At 49.3% G+C, this 18,514-nt stretch overlaps 1 pseudogene; it reads left to right on the top strand.

Annotated features, from left to right (window-relative positions):
* Positions 1 to 9,896: 9,896 nt before the first annotated feature.
* Positions 9,897 to 14,109, top strand: LOC117185860 (annotated as a pseudogene).
* The last annotated feature ends 4,405 nt before the right edge of the window (positions 14,110 to 18,514 follow it).

The following is an 18,514-nucleotide window of genomic DNA, read 5'->3' as shown; positions in this document are numbered from 1 at the left end:
TTCAATGTTGAGCAGAAATGCTCTGGGGAATCTTTGCGTTTAATAATGTACTACACGATATAGACAATTCGAGATTTATTCATTTGGACTTCAATCAACTTAAACTTTAATCTTAATCGCGTATAGAGTATGTATGTATGTAATGGGTAATACGGGTTTAAGCGCGGCCGGCTGCAACTGCTAATTGTCGTTGTGATTTCGTCGACACGCAAACGAAGACTCTTTATGGTGATCGGAGACGAGGTTACGCCGCCCTAGCATGAAACGACGCCGTTCTCCGAGTGGGCAATCGCAGTTAGAGCGCTCTCACTCTCTTTGTAGTTTAACCCTTAGAAAACCGTCCATGCCGCCCCCAATACTGGGACCAGTATTAGAAACCAAAGGATGTCACATGTGAATGCTCTGTGAATAAATAAAGTGTTCGTTATGGTACATGTATGGTCGAATAGAGCTAGCAACGGTGGTAGAATTATTCTGAGGTCTGTGGCAAAGGTAGCCGACATAGTTTAGAGACCGATCGTTTGTATACGCCTGATGCTGTTTTAACAGTTGCGACTCTGACTAAACTGTCAGCTCCAGGGTGAACTTCTATTATCCTTCCCAGTTTCCACTCGTTGGGTGGCAGTCGGTCATCCTTGACAATTACTAGATCGCTGACTTGTAGATTGTCGGTTTCATGTCGCCACTTTGGACGGTCTTGAAGATGTGATAGCCAATCCGAACTCCAACGTTTCCAAAATTGCCGGATCATTTTCTGTCCTTCCAGAAATTGGACTGTGAGTGGAACATCCCTTGTCGTTACATCCGGCGGTGCTAATAATGAATCTCCAAAAAGAAAATGTGCCGGGGTGAGGATAGCTAGGTCCTCCGGCTCCGCGCTTAGTGGACATAATGGCCTGGAATTTAAACAGGCTTCAATTTGTGTTAGCACGGTAGCAAGTTGTTCGTAGGTCATTTTATATCCTGAAAAGGCTCGATAGAGATGTGTTTTGACAGACTTTACATTTGCCTCCCAAAGGCCTCCGAAATTAGGACTATGCGGTGGATTAAAATGCCATTGGACGTTTCGGGCCGCTAAAGCAGGTATTACAGTTGTAGGTAGCTCTCGTTTCAAATGTATTTGCCAGGTTTGAAAAGCCCGGTCGGCACCAATGAAGTTCGTGCCGCAGTCGCTATACATGTGTTGACAGTAGCCCCGACGCACGATGAAACTTTGTCGGGCCATGAGAAAGTGTTCGGTGGTTAAACCCGTGACCGCTTCAAGATGAATTGCCTTTGTAGCCAAACAGATGAAAACTGCGATATACGCCTTGTAGTTTGTGTGTCCACGGAATCTGGATGCTTGAATTTCGAACGCGCCTGTATAGTCCACTCCGGTGGCGATGAATGCACGAGTTGGCGGATTGACTCTATGTAGGGGAAGATCGGCCATCAATTGTGCTGCTGGTTTCGGTCGGTGACGAAAACGTTTGACAGTTTGTTTTCCGTTGACTATCCAGAATTTGTGTCGAATAGTGGCCAGCGTTAATTCGGTGCCGCCGTGGAGTGCGAGACGGTGGGCATTACGCACGACGAGATCGGTAAAATGATGATGATTGGGAATGATCATTGGTTGTCGCTGGCTTATCGGAAGGTGCATTGCATTTCGCAGTCGACCTCTGACTCGTAGAATTTGTTGGTCATCTAGAAATGGGGATAATTGACACAGCTTGTGTGTGCCCGATAGTGCCTTGTTTCCCTTCAACCTCAATATCTCTGTCGCGTAGACCTCCTGTTGAATGCTGCGAACGAGATGAATTAAAGCGTTGTCGAGCTCCTGCACACTCAGTGGTCCAGACAGTTTGTCCCCTTTGGCTTGAATGTTATGTATAAACCGTAGAACATATGCCATGACTGACATACCTGTCGTATGAGGACGAGTTTTGGATGAAGGCTTCTGGAGCCTCCGAGACTTGCACAGCATTTTGGAACAAAACTGACGGTTTCTCCTCGATTATAGTCCTGTCGATGTCCTGACTGGGAACTCCGTTTGCCGGCCATTGGCTTTCCGGCTGCTGTAGCCATGATGGTCCAGACCACCATAATGGATGTACTGCTAACTCTTGTGGTGTTAAGCCACGAGTTGCGCAGTCCGAAAGGTTTACCGCAGTAGATACATGTCTCCACTGAGTTGATGGACTATGCTCCAAAATCTGTCCAACGCGATTTGACACAAAGGTTTGCCATCGGTGGGGATCTCCATTTATCCAAAACAAAACGATAGTAGCATCTGACCAATAGAAGGTTGCCATAGGTGGTCCTGCAGTGCGAAGTTGGTCCCGGATCCATTTTGCCAGTTTAACTGCCAGCAGCGCACCCGAAAGTTCGACTCGTGGAATTGTGATCGGTTTCGTGGGTGTGACTCGACTGCGTGCAGCTAGCAAATGAGTTTGAATCATTCCGTTTGGTAGCTCTGCACGAATATATGCACATGCTGCATAAGCCAGTGATGATCCATCGCAGAAAACATGTAGCTGTAATGACGCAAGCTCGTGGATGTTGAAGCGCAGCCATCGTGGTACTTGAATTTGCGCGACATATGGCAAGTTCTGTATGAATCCCTGCCATCTATCAAGCAGTTCGGTTGGCAGCGGTTCATCCCAGTCCAGTTGTGCTAGGCTGCCATCGTTGCGTTTGATGCGGGCCATCCATGAGTCCTTGAGTATCGCCTTCGCGGTCATGACACAGGGCGTGATGAAACCTAATGGGTCGTACAGTCGGGCGACTGTGGAAAGTAAAGAACGTTTAGTATGTGCGTGACTGATTTCAAAATTTATCTTGAACCCAAAATAGTCTTGATGTGGATGCCAATAGAGGCCTAAGGTTTTAACGGGATCTTGGTACTCAAACTCTAATAATGTCTTATGAGATAAATGGTCTGGAGGTATTTCTTGTAGCAGAGAAGCGTCATTCGCAGTCCACTTTCGAAGCTCCATTCCTGCTGATCGTAAGGCTCCGATCAATTGATTTTGAATTTGTAATGCTCCTTCGCGAGTGGAAGCTCCGCTTTGTACGTCGTCCACGTATATTTCGTGTCGAAGGACCCTTTCCGCGAGTGGGTATCGGTCTCGTTCATCCTGCGCCAGTTGATGTATGACGCGAATGGCTGTGTAAGGAGCTGAAGCGGTTCCAAACGTAACTGTGTTGAGATAATACTCAGCTACTTGGTTGTGTTCGTCATGCCAAAAGATGCGTTGATATTGCGAATCCTCTGCATTCATGTCAATGCATCTATACATCTTCTGAATGTCGGCAGCAAAAACAAAACGATGGAAACGCCAATTCAGGACCACGCCGGCTAGATCGTTTTGGAGCGCTGGTCCGGTGCATAGGACGTCATTGAGCGATTTTCCGTTTGACGTTTTACAGGAGGCGTCATATACTACTCTAACCTTAGTAGTGACACTTTCCTCTTTAAATACTGCGTGATGAGGCAAGGTGCAACATGTGGACTCGATTCCATTCTCCTTGCTAATGATGCAATGCTGCTGCTCCTTGGTTGTTACATTGGTCACCTGGCCTAGTTGAAAGTACTCCTTCATGACTTCCGAATATTTGGCTTGCAGCTCCGGCTGCCTTTGGAATCTTCGTTGAAGCATTTGGAATCGATTAATCGCGATTTGACGTGATTTGCCTAGCACCTACGAAGGGTCAAACAAACGCTTAAGTGGTAACCGTACCAAATACTTGCCGTTTCGTTGACGGATCTGAGTTCGTTTTAAATGCTCCTCGCACCATCGCTCTTCTGGTGTGAGCTGTTTTGCAGAACCGAGATGCTCCATTTCGAAGAATTTCTGGACGAGATTCTCTAGCCTGTTGTGGTGACATCTAATGGTGACAGCGTGTGAGCGTGTGGAAGTGGCTCGACCAAAGACTATCCAGCCCAGCTGGGTGTGCTGTGCAATTGGTTGGTTCTCCTTTCCTCTGCGGATATCTGAAAGCAGGATCTGTGGGATTACGCCCGCTCCCAGCAGAAGATCAATCCGTTGTGATTTGTAGAACCTGGGATCGGCGAGTTCTATTCCGTTCAAATGAGGACATTGCTGCAATTTGATGGATTTTGAAGGTAATTGCGATGTAAGCGTTTTAAGTATAAACGCAGTATCAATGGTAGTACAAAACTGCGAAGTACAAGAACTTAATGCCAATTCTTTAGTGTAGGTACACCTGTTCTTGGAGGTGGTCCCAACTCCAGCAATTTCTGCCGAAATTGGATGCCGCTTGAGGTTGAGAGCCTGCACTGTGTGCTCTGTAATGAGGGTTCCTTCCGAGCCTGAATCCACTAACGCACGTACCACCGCTGATTGACCAGTGTGGGGGTTGTGGATTGTGACCAGGGCAGTGGCCAGAAGGACAGTGCTGGGTCCGTGATGCGTTGCCGTAGCGGAGACTAGTTGCGCAGAGTGTGTTCTCACAGACGAGTCGGTCGCTGCAGACTGTGGATGACCACCGGAGCTAGTGTTGGGAACAACTGGGAGAGGCTGTGCAGTGCTCTGAGTAGGAAGTGGGGTCCTAGCGTAGAGTTGCGTAGGTGTAGCCCTGCCAGATGAGTCGCTCGTTGTATACTGCCAGGAGTTACCGGAACGAGCGCTATGGGAGGCTGCGTGAGGCTGTGTTGCCACCTGAGCAGGAGTTGGGAAGTGCAGCAGTGTATGGTGTCTTTGACCACACTGCCTGCAGTTCCTTTTACTGGTACATTTTGAAAGTGCATGGGAACGGCTCAGACAGTTGAGGCATGCCTTTGCATGATCGACGATGGCTTTCCTTGCAAAGCAGTCCTTGGACAAAAGGTCCGGGCAATGCCGAAGATTGTGACTGTCGCTACAGTGAGGGCAGCGAGTGTGTTCGGCAACCGCAGTCTTGGCGTGGAAACTGTTGCCCTTGTATGTTACGTTGCCAACTGACTTCTTCGGGTGCCTTTGATTGACAGGCTGCGGCACAGGTGTCCGCGTCGTGGAGTGGCCTCGATTTTCGAACACATCGATGCTGACGAGACGGTCGTTGAGAAATGATTGTAGCTGAGAAAATGTGGCAAGTTCGGCAGAGCTACCGAGATGGAGCTCCCAAGCTTGCAGTGTCGTGCTTGGCAGTCTGGAAGTGAGATGATGAGCCATCCAATGCTGAACATCTAGATTCTTGAAAGCATTGAGACAAACCGTTGCAACATTAAGCATATGTTTTATATCAGCAGACTGCTCCTTTGTCAACTGTGACAAGTCATACAAACCGTTCATATGGTACATAAACTGCAGCCGTTTGTTGTCGTATCGCTTGAGGACGAGACTCCAAGCTGTTGCATAGTTATTTCCCGCAAGCGCCATCTGCTGAATATCCTCGTCGCGATCCGAGGGAAGAGCTTGCTTCAGGAAATGAAACCTTTGGACGTCGGACAGTTTCTGGTTGTTATGGATGAGTTGAACAAATGCATCGTGAAATGCCGGCCAATCCACAAACTTGCCTGTAAAAGTCGGTACAGGTAGCTTGGGCAATTGCACTGATGATACAGATGGATTTGCTGGCTCCGGATTCTGCTGTACCGGTGGTGCTCTTGGACATACATTTTCGTAGGCCTCTGATATGATGCTGAATGCCGTTGTATAGTCTTCATCAAAGCGAAAGGCCACTTCGCTGGACACATAACTATGCGTACTTGGACATCGAAGTATTAGCAAACGTTGATGATTTTGCTCAAATTCACCTAAGAACCGTTGCAAAGTTTGTAAGCGCGTTTGAAAATAAGCTTTTGTTTTCCGATCTGCGCCATCCTTTCTGAAATTACGCACCGTTTGATTAACCCTCGCAATGAGATTTGTCTGAATAACACTGAGATTGTCGATCTCCACCTGAGGATCGGCTTCGAGGTCGTGGGACTCGGCTGTTGACATGTTGCTGTTATATGTGTATGTACCTTTCTCACCCTTAGTTGCACTCTCTTTGACCTTGTACAAAATACCCACAACGAAACACTTACTCTGGTACTCGGGAGTGCTTCTCTTTGCTTAAAGCGTAGCTTAAGAGAACTTGCGAGTCGTTGTTGTTGGTGTTGTCCGAGCGGAGAGCAGAAACTGTGCTACTGTGAGCGTTGAGTTGAGGCCTTGTGTCTAGAGATGATGTGCAGCAACAGAACGCTCGTTGGTCTCTTGGTCTCTGCTTTGCACGAGAGAGAGGCTGCTGTCTAACCGCCGGCTTGTGTTGTTGTTGTGTGCTACTGTCCAGGCACAGAGCTATCGTCTGGTCTTCTTTGTCCCTGCTTCGTGCGAGAGATAGCGGCTGTTGGATAAACCGTTGGTTTGCGTTGTGTTTGCCGTTTACAGTTGCAGCCGGTAAAATATGATTTTATTTGTACATTTAACTGAACGCGGAACGAGGTAGAATCATATGCGTATAGTACGAATTAAACGCGGTGTCCCCCCATGGGCCACCAAAAATGTTGTGAAATCCTCGATACGAGATTTCAATGTTGAGCAGAAATGCTCTGGGGAATCTTTGCGGTTAATAATGTACTACACGATATAGACAATTCGAGATTTATTCATTTGGACTTCAATCAACTTAAACTTTAATCTTAATCGCGTATAGAGTATGTATGTATGTAATGGGTAATACGGGTTTAAGCGCGGCCGGCTGCAACTGCTAATTGTCGTTGTGATTTCGTCGACACGCAAACGAAGACTCTTTATGGTGATCGGAGACGAGGTTACGCCGCCCTAGCATGAAACGACGCCGTTCTCCGAGTGGGCAATCGCAGTTAGAGCGCTCTCACTCTCTTTGTAGTTTAACCCTTAGAAAACCGTCCACTATCTGTATGTATAGAGGATTCTTGAATCTCCCTTTCGACATAAAATAGAATAAAGATTCTTCTTGCATTTTCTTGAAATTCATATTTCCATAGAAATATGGGGGATATATCCCCCATACCTTTTCCCCCCATACCTATTACTCCAACAGGAAACTTTTTCGCCAGTGTTCCGTTCCTCATGCTTTATCAGAAATGTAAAATTTATCAGCGATTGGGGCCAGAAAAGATAACACAAATGTGCGCTGTTCTACAGCAGTCGAAAATGAAATGAAGAAATCAATTTTCTAAACTAACAAATACAAAATTTCTATAGTTTGCTTACGTCCATAATTCAAGCACCTCGAAATTACCCAAACGATCCACCCAGAAGAGAATTTCCAACGGAAACCGAATCAATTGTTTCTATATTTGTGTGCAAGATTGTACTGTACCAGCGACTGAGAATGGCGTGTGGTCTGAATAGTTTTGCTCAGTCAAAGGAGAAGACGACGCTTGAATGGTTCCCAATCGAGTGGCCGCACATTATGCACCTTGTCCCACTGTGCATAAAATAGAGATTGCATAATCCAATGCAGGCCAACCCATTCCCTTTCCCTTCCCCCGAATGCACATCACGGGCTGTCTGGCACCTGACAAGGGCCACAGACTTCACTTCACTTTAGATCAGATCGGATCGGATAGGAGGAAGTTGCTGATGATGATGATGGAGGGGCAGACAAACAAGAGAGATTGCGGTCCATTAAGTACCTTTAAAAATAAAAGCTGAATACTACTAACCGCATGGCCCACTAGGATGATACACCCAAGTGGTATACATATATACACGGGGATAAATGTACGTCTGTACGAGTATATGCTATTGTATATGTATGTATGTGCTTCAATTATTCAAGAGTACCCAGCAGCAGAAAAAAGCAGGAGCGGCGGCAGCAGAGACTTGTGACCACAAAAATCAAAATCAAAAGAAATTCCGCACGAAAAATATCTCGAAAATGCCATAGAACGGATCGCAGACCGCAGAATATTACGATCTATACGCGAATTTTATTGTGCAGCAAGGGGCCGGACGCGTGCCAGGCACTGGGGCGTTGGACGCCGGCGTCGCAGTCGCAGTCGACGCTGACGACGTGTTTTTATACCCGATACTCAAAAAGAGTATTAGGGTATATTATATTTGTGGTAAAAGTGGATGTGTGTAACGTCCAGAAGGAATCGTTTCCGACCCCATAAATTATATATATTCTGGATCAGCATCAATAGCCGAGTCGATTGAGCCCTGTCTGTCTGTCCGTCTGTCCTTCCGTCCGTCTGTCCGTCCCCTTCAGCGCCTAGTGCTCAAAGACTATAAGAGCTAGAGCAACGATGTTTTGGATCCAGACTTCTGTGATATGTCACTGCTACAAAAATATTTCAAAACTTCGCCCCGCCCCCTCCCGCCCCCACAAAGGACGAAAATCTGTGGCATCTACATTTTTAAAGATACGATAAAACCAAAAACGCAGAATCGTAGAGGATGACTATATGTTCTAGATCGTACAATCTCAATCAGATCGTATAATTATTATAGCCAGAATCAAGAAAACAATTTCAATCTTTCTCGCTCTGTCTCTCTCTAACACACAGGTTTCATGGTCGGTTTTGCCAATTGCAAAGTATGAGTTCAAGGATCTCAGAACCTTTAAGAGCCAGAGCAACCAAATTTGGTATCCACACTCCTGTGATATCGGACCTTGACCGTTTCGTGTCCAAATTTCGCCACACACCCTTCCGCCCCCCCCAAAGGACGAAAATCTGGGGCATCCACAAATCTCAGAGACTATTAAGGCTAGAGTAACCAAATTTGGTATCCGCACTTCTGTTAGATCTCACTATAAAACGCATATCTCAGAATTTCGCCCCACCCCCTTCCGCCCCCACAAAGGACGAAAATCTGTTGCATCCACAATATTGCACATTCGAGAAAACTAAAAACGCAGAATCATAGATAACGACCATATCTATCAGATTGCTGATCAGATCGGATCATTTTTGTAGCCAAAAGCAAGAAATCAATTTGCAGTGGCTACGCAGCGCCCGACGTCATGCTCAGACTGATTTTCTGTCTCTCTCGCACGCACTCTTTGTCGTGTCGTTTAAGATTAGCGGCGTCTGCCGGAGGAGAGCCATACTGACTTAGTATCGGGTATAACTGTAGAGTTGCGGTGTCCGCAGCAACTCACAACGTTCCCCCTCGTTTAATATTAGTTTTCCTCGTTTTTCACTTTCCCATGTTTTGCCGGCTGTCGGTCGTGTCGTCGTGGGCTTGTTGCCGGCGGATCCGCTCCGAGCGGTTTCAGTTCTAGTTGGGTTTCTGGCGACGAGTGACACACCGAGTCAGAGGCAGAGGCAAAGGCAAAGGCAAAGCCAAAGACATAACCAGAGATAGAAACAGAAACAGAGACAGAGAAAAATACTAGAAGAAAGAATCCACGACAACGACAACGACAACAACGAAATAGGAAATAGCAATAGGAATAGGAATAGAAATAGGAACAACAAAATATAGTTGTAGATTTCGCTGATTGAGCAAAAACACACAGATACGATACCCACACGCACATACACAGATACATTTATTAAGAGAATCCAATTGCATTACTAGTCGAGTGATCGGGAGGCGCGAGACGTGACGAAGACGATGCCCAATAATCGCAATCGCAATCGTAATCGCAATCGCAACAAACGCAATCGAAACCAAAATCAAAACCAAAACCAAAACCAGCAGCAGCAAGAAAAAGGTGAGGAGGAGCAGCAGGATCCCCAGCCAGAGGCAGAGGCAGAGGCAAAGCCAGAGGCATCATCTTCTTCCATAGCTGATAATGGAAATTCTGGCAGCGTTTCAAATGAATTGGACACGGGCACCGCCACCAACAAAGTTGCTGTGGATCCGCAGCTAGGAGAGTGGGAGGAGCCACCAAAAGCAGCAGCAGCAACAGTAGAAGAAGAGAAATCCACAATTCACGCAGCGAAAGACGAGACGGAAGAAAAAGAACCATCTACGAGCAGCAACCAAACAGAGATGGGGTCCAAAAACTCCAAGCATCAGACGGATAAATCCGGCAAGCAATCCAGCAATGAGCCGGAGAAGCACAAAAAGGAATTGGAGCAGCAGGAGGTGCCTCCGTTAAAGGCACCGGGAAGTCCCCGACAAGCCAAGGTCATAGTGCATTGCATCCACACCGCCCCTCAGACGACAACAGTACCATGCACCAATATACCCTGTTCCTCTATCCGCTCCTGCACCTGCTCCTGCTTCCACCTGCACCCACCCAGAACCCCCCACCGAGCAGCAGCAGCAGCAGCAAGAGTCAGAGATTTCAGTTGCAGATGACGAACTGGAACCGGAACCGGAATCAGAATCGGATCCCATAAAGAAGCTTCGCCTGCTGTGCACCGAGACCTTGGCGTCTATGCCGTATGGCGAGCAGGTGCTCGAGGAACTAGCCACGATGCCCTATCCCCTGCCAGAGATGCAGTTGTCCACTAAACACGAGAGCAAGTCGTCGTCGTCGTCGTCGTTCTCCTCTTCCGCCTGGCTGGGCATGCCCACACAGGCGGATCCCAAGCTGCTGGTATGCCTCTCGCCGGCACAGCGTCCACTGATCGGAGAGACCAAGCCCGATCAGCTGCTGGACGACCATCAGAAGTTCGTGGAGCGACGAGGCTACCACGAGCTGAGCAGCGCCCAAGTGCGTGCCCTCGACAGCGAGCAGGAGCAACAGCAGCAGCAGCAGAAGCAGAGCGAGATGCTCAAGACGGCGGCCATGATGCGAGAGTTGCGCAAGAGCCTGACACCCACGCCGCCGCCTGTGCCAGTGAAGAGCGCCGAAACAGCGGCCAAGGCGAGCGCCAAGAGTGATGACGCAAGCGACCCGAAGAAGAACGCAGCATCAGTGGCAGCATCGTCATCGATTGAAAATAAACCAAGGCGAGCAGCTGATCCCATCGAGCAGCAATCGACAGAGCAGCAAGAGCAGCGGCACCAGCAGCAGCAGACCAGATCCAGCTACCAGATGAACAGCAGCACGGACGTCAGATTCCCGGCCACCTCAATGGGCGGAATGGAGAGCGAGCTGGCCAGGATGTTCCCCAGCATGACCCAGCAGCAGGGCGACATCTTTGAGGAGCAGCGCAAGCGCTTCTCCAACATCGAGACCAGCTCGTACGAGTCGAAGAAACGCACGGAGAACGGTCAGGTGATCTACGACATAACAAATTCCAGCCACGAGAATCAGAGCAACCGCTTCCCGGTCCCGGACAGAGGCCAGGTCGGATTACCCCGACCACGCCCCGCCGCCACCCGTCCCACCGCCGCCAATTATGTCAGCAACGAAATTAAACGGTTCGACTACGGCAAACACTTTCATTGAGGATGATGACGCGACCAAAAATAGCCGGCAAGAGCCGTATAGGCGAGAGAATGGCGCGAGCAATCGCGAGAGTGGCACTGCCTCTACCTCTACCTCCACCTTTGGCGGCACGTATGAGGAATTTCGGCAGCGTGCCAAGGCAGCCGTGGATGCCATTGGAGGACCCCGACCACCACCCCCAGCCCCAGCTAACGGGTTGGACAATGAGAAGGTGTTCAAGGACTTCGACCGGCTCTCGCAGCAGATGAACGCCGAGCTGCAGTCCACGAGGGAGCGGCGCGAGAAGTCCGCCTCGCTCTTCGATCTCAGCGGGATGACCAGGAGCCAGGGGAAGCATCCGCTGGAGGAGTTGAAGCAGCGGCGGCACGCCCACATGCAGGAGCTTGAGCGGGAGATCGAGCGGTCTTCCCGATCGCGGCAGGAGCGCATGTCCTCGGTGCCACGCAACCTGGAGAGCACACCTACGTCCAGGACCCACGAGATTCCCATCGAACTGGAGCTGGAGCAGGGGCAGGGGCAGCGTTCCCGGCGCGCCGTATCTATGTGCAACCTGAGCGAACCACGCCCCCGGCCACACACCTCCGTGGGGCACTACAACTAAAGCAACAACAACAGCAGCTTGTCGCAGGACGACTGGGCGCGTTATGCCAGCGATCTGGGATACTCGGAGAACATCGCGCGACCCTTTGCCCGCGAGGTGGAGATCTGCTACCAGCGTCAGGGACAGAAAACGACTCCCAGGCAATCGCAGCCCATCCGGGCGCCACGCCTCTCTGCCAGCACCAACGACCTGAGCAGCAGTGGCCACCAGCACAGCTTCGATAGCTACAACGCGTACGGCGGCCGGAGGACACACGCGCCCATGCTCAGCCAGGCGCCGCAGCAGCAGCGGCCCCACTACGCCAGCTGCTACTCGATGATCCAGCGAGATCCGAATCCGAAGTACATCAGCACCACCTCCAGGCGAGGCGTGAGCCCGGGCCCAGCTCCATCGCCAGTCATAGGCATACCGCCGCCAGCCTATGATCGCCAGCAGAGGCGATCCTCGCTGCCGCGTGAGCTGAACGAGCAGCAGCTCAAGTACATCCTGTCCAAGGAGGAGGAACTGCGCCTGGAGGTGGAGCGGCTGCAGCTGGAGCGCCGTCGCCTGATGGAGGAGATGCAGCGGGCGCCCATATTGCCGCCGCCACAGCGACGGGAGAGCTATCGGCCGTCGGCCAAGCTGCCGACGCTCAGCGAGGACGAGGTGTTCCGCCAGCAGATGGCCGAGGAGTGGATGATCAAGGTGGCTGAGCGTGAGGAGCGGCGCCAGAACAAGATCATCAAGATCTCCAAGATCGAGGACGAGCAGGACCATGCCACAGAGCGGGCCAACATAAGCGACGAGTTCCTCAGCGCCGTCAAGGAGCGACGCCACAAGCTGGCCATGCCGGCGGACAGTGATTGGGAGAGCGGAGCCGAATCGCAGCCCCAGGCCAACCCCCAGGTGGGCGTGGCCGCCAACGAGTCATCGTCGAATGTGGAGTCAGCGCCCGTGCGCATCCTCGAGGGCCAGGCGGAGGCCAGTCTGCGACAGCTTCCGAGGCATCTGCGCGAATTTGCCAAGTTCTCGACTAGCGAACAGATGCCGGATGGGGCACAGGTGGAGCGGCACGAGCAGCAGGAGCGGCGCGAGGAGGCTACGGACCACTCGCACAGCAGTGCCAGCCAGAAGACCAGCATCGTAAAGACGTACAAGGTGTCGCGTCTGCTGCCTTCCGTGCAGGGTGAGTTTTCCTCCTCCTCCGGTGGCGGAGGAGCTGCTGGGACGTGGCCCAATAATCGTTATCTTTATCGCAATCGCTCGCAAACGGCGAGGCTCGTTAGTCGTAATATTCCACTTGGACTAACTGGACTAACTGCTTCCGTAACTAGTTCCCGCTCATCGCCCGAAACAGACCCATCTGGTCGTGGTTGTGGTTCCCGTTCCCCCATCAAAGGCTCCCTGTCGTCCCACTCCCCATCCACACTCCATCGCCATCTCCATCGCCACCTCGACCCACGCCTGCACAGGGCGTGCATCAAGCGTACAGACTTCATCGCTTAATGATCCCGCCCAGGCGTCCACATCCACCTCTGCCGCACCCACCATCTTGGGCACTGCCCTCCTTGTGGGTCTGTCCCTGCTGACGGCCTGGAATAAGTTTAGCTAGATCCCATAGCACCATTATCCCCTCCCGCTCCCTCCCACTCACCGGTGTACGGCCATCTCCCTCACACACCATCCATATTGTAGATACACTCTCTGTCTGTCTCACTCTTTCTTTTGTACGTATCTCTATCTCTCTCTCTCTCTCTCCCGATTGTTCATTGTGTGCGCCTTCCTCCTACTCTACTCCTCCACACAGACGATGCAACAGAATCCACCTGCAACAGTCATCCCGTGGGCCACGAAAGCAGCTCTTCGACCGGCCTGCCGCGGTCGCCCCTCCCGAGCATGTTCAATGGCGACCTGAAGGGGCTCTTTGCCGGGTCGCCCTTCCGCTCCAAGATCTTCGAAGAGTTCGACAAATACTGGCGAAACTTTGAGCATTCGGCGTCGAACAGCTTCTAGAGAGCATACCGAACCCCCCTTTGAACCGGAAGCAGAACCACAATCCAATCCGAATGCTTTAACCCCCCCTATAGCCACCCCTCTCCCACCCTTCCCCGCAGCTGCATGCAGCCTCACCGCCCCCGCCCCCGGCCATGTCCTCTCTACACCCAGCTCCTAAATTAGGTGAAAATTTGTGCAAAAAATATTGTTTTGTGAAACTCTTGTTAAATGTTTGACATTGAAAAATTAATAAAAACAAAATTTATACTTAGTGTTGTTTAATATTTAATAAACGAAAACTATTCGATTAACCAGAAAATGTTTATTGTGTGGAAAGAAGTATAATTTTTTGTAAAAATATATGTGTATTTCTTTATTTTGATCTTTCGGGAGTTATCCCTCCGATCTGATTTGTTGGTTCTTGTTGATTAAATTTAACAATTGTGTTTGGGCTTTCATAAGCCAAAAGCCGCGGAGCTGCGCTGCCAGTGACGCCGGCAGCGGAGCGGCAGAACTATGTGTTCTTATCTCTTATATGTTAGTATGTATATGTGTGAATATGCTCAGCGCTGTTGGCAGCGAGAGCGCGAGGGAAGATATATGTGTGTATGCATGTATATTAGTGCCGTCAAGTCATGGGAACATGCTGACGCTGCACTTGGGTCGCTCGAGGCATTCTTGAGTGAATCGTAATACGATCACCCAGAATGTCTGGGACTTTATTTTTACGTAAACACTGCCACACTGGGCGGAATTCCCAAATAAGTGGCATAAAGTCGAATAAAGCAGATATCGAGCTGAAACTTCGTGTATTTAAGAAATACAGCACTCTAAATATTTGAACAAAATTTTAAGTTCATCTGACCACGCCTACCGCAATAGCCCATATATGGCAACAAGGCGTATACGTGATCACAAAGGAAAGTCAAGAGAGCTATAAAAAAGTACTAAGATTTTAAGGGAATTTATTATTCTGTTGTAATTTTGATGTAATAGTGGTAAATATAAAAATATAAAACACATTTTTTGATAAACAATTCTTATTATGATCAAATTCCTATTCTACTTGTTCGCGAATAATATGCTCGACGGATTTGATTTTAGTGGACTGTATTTATTTTGTTCTTGTCCAGTTCGATGTCTATTTGGTACTGAGAAAATGCCTTCTCAGCGGCGGTAAGAATATGTGTGTATACAAATTTTCGTCTCTTCCATTCTCATCTTGTTCTCCTTTGCCGATGGTTCTTCGCTTAGCGATGGACTTGTTATACGTTCCTCAACATCCCGGCCCCCCTGAAACAAAGTTTCGGAACGGGGCAATACCGCGATTTTAGTAATTGGTCGGGTTAATTCTCCAGATGCGGTCTTAAGCTTGACAGCTCGAACCAGTTCGTCCTTTCCTGGATAGGCTTCTATTACTCTTGCGATGTGCCATGAAGCCGGTGGGCTGTTGGACTCCTTAACAAGCACAACGTCTCCGATCGAGATATTAGGGTTAGACGTGGTCCAATTTGGACGCTGTTGAAGAGTGGTCAGGTACTCCTGATGCCATTGTTTCCAGAAGCCTTGGTACATGGACTGGATACTCTGCCAGTACCCCAATCGACACACAGTAATGTGACCCAAGTCAGCCTCTGGTATAGTGGTGAATGGTCTTCCAATTAAGAAGCGAGCCGGCGATAAATAGTTGACCTCAGTATCCGGTGTGTAGCATAGAGGACGTGAGTTGACCACTGCGCTGACTTGCGCAAGTAGGGTACGCATCTGCTCAAATGTAAGCATTGAGGTTCCGACGACTCGTCGAAGGTGCAGTTTAACAGATCGAACTGCCGATTCCCATTTTCCACCCCAATGAGGTGAGCCAGGCGGAATGAATACCCATTGTATGCCGTCATCCGCCAGGGTATGAGTAACCAGGTCGGTGTGTTGCTGTGACGCCAGTAGGGTTTGCATTTCATCAAGTGAGCGTTTCGCGCCGATGAAATTTGTGCCGTTGTCACTGTAGATTTTGGCACACTTGCCACGTAGAGATATGAAGCGCCGCAGTGCAGCCAGGAACGTTTCAGTGGTAAGATCCGTGGCAAGTTCCAAATGTATTGCCGATGTGACCAGGCAAACGAATAGGCATATATAGCCCTTGCTTATACGTGGTTTGCGAACCTTGCCATCCTTGAGAAGGATTGGCCCAGCATAGTCGCAACCGGTGTTGACAAATGGCAGTGCTTGTGTGATACGAATGCTGGGTAGATCAGCCATTCGTTGCTGTGATGTATGCTGTCTTTGTCGAAAGCATGCCAAACATTCGTGCGTGATTTTGCGTACGAGGTTACGTGCGCCAAATATCCAGAACCTTTGCCGAACAATTACGAAGAGTGCAGAAACACCAGGGTGGAGGTTGACCCGGTGCTCGTGTTCCAAGTTCAGTTTCGTGATGCGATGAGTCTTTGGCAGCAAAACTGGATGTTTCGCCTCTTCTGGCAATTGAGAGTGATGCAATCGTCCGCCGACCCTGAGTAGATTGTCTTTGTCAATGATTGGTGACAGTTTCACAAGCTGCGATCGGCTCCGTAATGGCTTCTTGGCAAGTAGCAATTGGTAGTCATATTGAAAGCAGGTTTGCGCGTAACGCAAACACAGAATCCGTGTGATTCGGCCAATGTAGACAAACAATTGGTTTTGACTTCGTTTTGTATGCCAGTTTCTGAAAGAGTAACGTAAAACTTTGAGTTGTTCAACTTTACCAAGAATTGATCGTTGTCACGTAGCCATGAAGGACCAGTCCACCACAGCCGAAAGTCGATGAGATCGGCAGCCATGAGGCCTCTGGACGCACAGTCAGCTGGGTTTGTTTTGGAGTCCACATGACGCCAAGCATGGCATGGAATGGAATCCAGAATTTCCGAGGTTCGATTCCCAACAAACGTCTTCAGCTGGGCTGGTGCATATGATAACCACGATAATACAATTGTAGAGTCGCACCATGCAAATACAGTTGTATCTTTGTGTCGTAACCCAGCCTTAATTGATCGTATGAGTTGGCTCAGAAGAAGTGCTCCGCAAAGCTCCAGGCGTGGCAAGGATTGCTGCTTGAGTGGAGCCACCCTTGTCTTTGCAGCCACTAAAGATACGGACACAGAGCCGTCGTCGTGTATTACTCTGCTGTAAACTACAGCCGCGTATGCCTTGATAGAAGCATCGGAGAATCCGTGCAACTCGATTTTGTCTGCGTAGTTGACAACCAATCGTGGTAGTTGAAACTGCTGCAATGTGTCGAGGTCAGCGCGCCACTTCAGCCAATTGTCCGCCAGTTTTGTTGGAAGTGGATCATCCCAATCCAGATTGAGTAACCATAGTCGCTGAAAAAGAATCCTGAACTGAACCACGACGGGTGCCAAGAGTCCAAGTGGGTCGAATATCCGTGAAACATCGGACAAGACTTGTCTTTTTGTGCAGTTAGGATTTGCAGATAGACCCACATTGTATGTTAGCGTGTCCTTTCCAGGATGCCAGTGGAGTCCCAGAACCTTTACTGGTGACCATTGAGTTGGTTGTGTGTAGGCGTCGGTATCCACCTCTGCTATGCCTTTGGTATTGGATACCCATTTCCCGAGCTCTAGCTTGGCTCAGGACATTAGTTGTATAAGTTCGTTCCGGTTCCGCAGTAGCTCATCCTCACTGTTTGATCCAGTAAGAACATCGTCAACGTAGAAATCTTCCAGTAGGATTTTTGCAGCATTCGGAAATTCATGATGATGATCCGAAGCCAGTTGTTGCAACACCCGAACCGCTAGGAATGGCGCACATGAAGTTCCGTAGGTGACGGTACATAGTTGAAAGTGCTTGATTGGATCGGTTGGATCTTCCCTCCAAACGATTCTCTGAAAATCTCGATGCTTATTGCAGACCCATATTTGGCGGAACATTTTCACAATATCCGCTGAGAATACGAATTTGTACATTCTGAAGCGCAGGCACACAGCAAACAGATCGCGTTGAATGCTCGGCCCTGTAAAGAGAGTGTCGTTCAAAGTCTTACCATTGGCGTCGCGGAATGACCCGTCGAAAACTACTCGGAGTTTTTGACCCAACACAGGGTGGAGTGGCATGTAGAAATGTTGCCCAGAGGTGATTTCTTCCGTTGGCAGTTGTCGCATGTGTCCCAAAGTCTGATATTCTCGCATGAAATGTATGTATTGTATTCGTAGCTGCTCATTCTGTTGCAAGCGACGTTCAACCATTTTGAAACGCTGTAGAGCTCCTTGTAGAGTATCTCCAAATTCCGGGTGTGTGGTGTGGAATGGAAGCTCCACGATATACTTCCCATTTGCATCGCGAGTGTGTGTGGTGAGAAAGTCTTTCTCGACCTGTTCATCTTCGGGTTCAAGTTTGGTCGTGCAGTCGACGTTCTCCAGCTGCCAAGACTTCTGGAGCGAAGCATCTATATCCAATGTTGTTGTTAGTGAAATTGCGTTGCTTGCTTGGGGTGTCATGAGTGCCGTAATAACCCATCCAAAAATTGATGAAATGGCGATAAGATTGCCCTTGCTGTCATACATCTTCCTTCCTGTAAATGTAGACCATACGTGTTCGCTACCCAATAGTATGTCAATTGGTGCGTTTGTGCAGAAGGGTGTGTCAGCCAATTGAAGATCAGTAAACACATCGAGTGCCGATGCATCAATGTTTTGCCTT

Source organism: Drosophila miranda (assembly GCF_003369915.1).
Source record: "Drosophila miranda strain MSH22 chromosome Y unlocalized genomic scaffold, D.miranda_PacBio2.1 Contig_Y1_pilon, whole genome shotgun sequence".
In the NCBI taxonomy this organism is placed as follows: Eukaryota; Metazoa; Arthropoda; class Insecta; order Diptera; family Drosophilidae; genus Drosophila; species Drosophila miranda.
This window is presented reverse-complemented; position numbering and strand designations above follow the sequence as displayed.